Source organism: Mustela nigripes, chromosome 17 (assembly GCF_022355385.1).
Source record: "Mustela nigripes isolate SB6536 chromosome 17, MUSNIG.SB6536, whole genome shotgun sequence".
In the NCBI taxonomy this organism is placed as follows: Eukaryota; Metazoa; Chordata; class Mammalia; order Carnivora; family Mustelidae; genus Mustela; species Mustela nigripes.
Genome location: NC_081573.1, coordinates 20,717,613 through 20,722,291, shown reverse-complemented (window position 1 = coordinate 20,722,291; position 4,679 = coordinate 20,717,613).

Genomic DNA, 4,679 nt, shown 5'->3' with positions numbered 1-4,679 from the left:
CTGAACCTTCAAATGAACACTTGCGTATGATCCTTGAATACAAAAATACTTAAATCAAGAGTTTTATGTTTTGGTGCAGTCAGCCAGGATGCACAGAGAGAAATGGGAAGGCTTGGCTCAGGACCCTACCCCAGGAAGGCAGGAAAGGTCCTTCTGAGGAAGGGAGACCGCTTGAGAGGAAGGCACATGACCAGCGAGGGATGTAGAGGCATCGAGATTCCCTGAAAGATGAAACATGGAAGGGAACCAAATCATGGGAGGGAATGCCTCTCCTCACACTGCGGACCTGACCACATGCCCCAAGAGGAGAGAGGGCAATGCAATGGGCGTTCAGGGCCAGCACAGGCAGCTTCCTTTGTGTCCAGAGGGTTCTAAGTGAGGTCTACGTGAACACCTGGCAGGTCTCCGGCCACTCCCTGCTAAGTGTCTTCATGATTCTAGTCTCACACCAAAAAGATTGGGCACCACTCTGTGCCAGAAGTGGGCTCGATGCTTTCCCGATGGGATGGACCTTGATACCACAGTAAGCTCCATGTCTGCTGTTTATGGCTAAGGATGCAGAAGTGAGCAGGTGTGACCAGTTTGCACAAGTGTAGGTAGAGGGAAGAGCAGAGCCAGAGCACGAAGCCAGATCCACCTGGGTCTGGAACCCACACCCGGGAGGGAGTTGCCAGAGATTGGGGAAGACGCTGGTGTAAGTGACCGAGCCGCAGATCCCATGGAGGGGAAGGCCTCCGAAAGTTTAGTGAGAAGTTTTATTTTGCTTCAGTTGGCCAAATGTTTTGAAAGTTTTATTTTTTTTTAAAAAGAAATTTTTTATTTATTTGACTCAGAAAGTAAGAGCACAAGCAGGCGGAAGGAGAGGGAGAAGCAGGCTCCCCAAGGAGCAGAAAGCCCGTTGGGGGACTCGATCCCAGGACTCTGGGATCATGACCAGAGCCGAAGGCAGCTGCTTAACCACCTGAGCCACCCAGGTGCCCCTGAAAGTTTTAAACTGTGAGACAAAGAGGGGGAAAACTTTCCTGTGGAGAAAGACCTTAGTTTATTCCGGCACTGAGCCCGCCTTGGTTTTGTGGGGGAAGCTCTGGTCTTCCCCAGGCTCTAGGTCTGTTGGGCCAGGGACCTGTCAGCATTGCCGAGAACCACAAGGATCTCGGGTTCAGGCGGTGCGGGGGTGGGAGGCAGGGCTGCTGCTGGAGCAGACACATTGCGTGGAGAAAGTTTCCTCACGGCTAGAAGCCCTGCTGGGACCCGGGCTCCTCCACACTTGGTGTTGTATGGCATCCAATGGGGCTCTTTCTACCGTCGTTCTGGCCCGGCTGTGAACTTGGAGAGAGAGGAACCCAGCGGAGCACGATGGCTGTGGAAGGTCGTGGAGCAGAAGTGGGTGCCCATTCAGGGAGCCCTGATGGACAAGGGCAAAGCAGGTGGCAGCTTGGACCGGCAGCCCCCAGAGGATGGGCATCCAGACTTGCTGGCTACCCACATGCCCCAAAACAGAGAACATGGCCTGCAGAGTGGCCTCCTTGGGACCCCTACCTGGGTTGGTGGGCAGGGCCGGTGGGCCGTGTTGGTCAACAGAAGGGCAAGGCTGTTCCATGTGTGAGCCTGAGTTAGCAGCACCCGACATGGCAGCAGAGCCTGGAGGATGCAAGCAGTGACCTTGTTTCCCACCTGACCAGTCCACTGACTATATATATTTTTTAAGGAAATGTGGGGCTCGAACTCACAACCCAAGATTAAGAGTCATAAGCTCCACCTACTTAGCCGGCCAGGTGCCCCTCGGTCCATTGCCTGGACCTCTGGAGCCACATGGCTGGGCTTGGAAAGGTCTTCCTCTCCTCTCAAGCCCTCCCGACCCTCATGGGAAGGAGAAAGGAAGGGAGACGGAGACACAGAGGGAGCAAAGGGAGAGGAAGAGGCGGAGAGAGACAGCAGGAAGAGAGAGAGAGCCAGGAAGGAGAGTCACGCGGGAGAGGGAACGGGAGAGAGGTCTGCCTAATATCCACACGGGTCCGCCTCCAGCCCAACTGCCCCGACGACGGAGAGCATCCTGACTCACCCCGCCCCGTTCTCCCATCCGTAGAAAAATTTAAAAACATATTTGACTCTTTTGTCTGATACTCAATTCCCCTGAGGAATATTTTTGTTTGGCTTTGTTTTGTTGTTTTTTTTTTTAAAGGAAAAATGTTCACGGAAGGTTATAAAACACATATAATTTACTCACGGTAATTGCCCACGTGTTATTTATGGGCTGTGCCGGCAGTGAAACAGAGAAGAACGACTTGATCAATGCATTAGTCTAATCACGGGGTTCCTGCTCTTAATTTCTTTTGTTAGTAATTTCCATACTCGGGCAGCAATGCGTAGAATTATCTCGATTTACAGATCTTGAGACCCTGGGGAAAATCTCTTTGGAGCCATTTCTGTCTCCTGGGGAATCTGATATTTATTCAATACTGAGTTTGAAAGTCATGTATTACAGATTCAACAACTCCAAATAACTCCTTAGAAATTTAGTGGGTCTTTCTGACATTTTCCCTTTTTTAATTGGCAATTTTGGGGGGCTGAGAAATAGATCACAGAACGCGAGTGAGAACAACTTTGAGTCGATGGGAAGCCATGATTCGGCAGACTTGTCATTTGTCAGGAAGCAGACACCGACAAAAACATGACTCTGTCTTTTCTTTCTGAATACAGGGAAGCCCTTTGCTTCACTTTGCCCAGAGTTTGTAATACAATATTCCAAGGCAAAGTGCTTATGGTAAGCCTATTGGAAGCTGTGGGAGAAGTTTCCTGTAATTTCAATTTGCCTTGACAGAAGGAGACACAGGGCATGCTGTCGGCCAGGCCTGCTGACCAGTGCCTTCCCTTCTCGCTTCCAGGGGCCAGAGAGGAGGGGATGAGCGGACTTCCTTCTCTTGGGTCAGCACCTTGGTTTCTTCCAATGGGGACAGGTTGCAGTCCCTCAAACTGCCAAGCAGGTGTGGGAAACCACAGTCCTTCCATTGAGCAAAGCCATTCAGAGGAACCCACCCTGATTTCTCACAGACATTTCAGCGTCCAGACTTCCAAGGACATGGCTCAGGGACCAGAGAGGGATGAGTGGGCAGCTAACAGGGAACAGTTCCAGAAGGGCTGTGGCTTCGGGGCTGCATTCTGATATCGGAAACCCTTACCTGATCATGATAATTAATGACCCTGATGGGGTCTGTCACCTCATCATCATGGAAATGATCTCCTATCACCTCGACATGGGTGGTAAGTGACAGAGAGGACATTTTCAATCCAGATTCTGTTTGATCCCATAAATTCACTTCAGACCTCAGTACTCAGAAACACCCCGCAAACCCGCGGACCTCTCTCAGGCAGCAGGGTGACTCCTCTCCCCCTGCCAGGGTTTGCTGGAGACTGAGAGGTTCCCAGGACATGAGACTTCCAATGTTCGAAACTGGGAAACTTTTGGACAAACTGGGATGTGCTGGTTTATTTCTCTGCGAATGAAAATAAGGCATAAGTTCCTCAAGGAGAGTTAATACTCAAAACCAAGAGAACAAACGTAAGCGGCAAGACCCGTGGTTTGATAATGGGAGGCAACCTTCTGGTGAGTTTTATCTGACAGGCATGATGTTCCTCAAGCATTTTAAATAGAATGTGTTTGAAATTCAGGACATTTCACATGGAAAGTTGAATCTGGAAATAGAAAGATCGGGTCTCAGAGGGCTGCAGTGCCCGCGAAACCAGCCGTGGCCCAGCTCACCTCGCAGATGAGGTCGCTGGCCTGGCTTTGTAGACCGTGGAGTCTGGGGTCTGGTAGGAGGGAGTGTTATGCTGCCGTGACCAGGAACCAAATTGCAGTAGGGTCCCCAGTAGCCAACTGTTAAGTTCTTTCTCTCCAGGCCCTCCCAGCGTTTCCAGGCTGACTATTCCAGGGTCCCAGGCAAAACAGAGCACATTCTTGTTAAGCCGGGATCCCCAATAAATCTGACTACTCAGGAAGTTCACAAGCCCTAATCACGGCTCACAGTGAGGGCTACCGGCTTATGGAATGGGGAAGCGCCTTCTGATTCCCATGGGAAAATGACATGGTCCTGCAAGGCTTTTCAGAGAAAAGAGAGTCCCCAAGTTTTATTGTTTGAAATTTGCCACCCCACAGCACTGATGCACAGCTGGCGATGATGTCGGAGCTCAGAGTTTAGCGAGCACGTTTCCCTGTACTATTCCGTTTCCTGCTCACGTCAAGTGTGTGAGCATGGATGATGTCATGCTCCTTTCATGGATGAAGCCCAGAGAGGTGGAACTGCCCTAACCTGGCACTGTCAACTCCCAGCTTCATTCATCCTCAGCACCAGGTGGGAAGTCTTTATTAACCAGAATGCCCAATTAACCAGAACATGGGCTCTGTCTTGGAGATGATTCCAGACTGATTTTCTTTATTAGAAACTCACCCTCTCCGGGTCCTTGTCCAATCAGCCAGAGGTCTTTCTGGCAGCCCAGTGAGGCCATGTTTCAGAGCGTGGGTTGTGGACCAGATGGCTCTGCAGGCCAAGCGGGTTGTTGCCCAAGGCCCAAGACTCCCACATCTCCCTGGTGGACAGACAGCCTCCGGAACTCTCCCCCTGAAGTGCAACCACCCAGGATCCTGACAAAGACAACCAGCCCTGGTCATCCCTATTCTC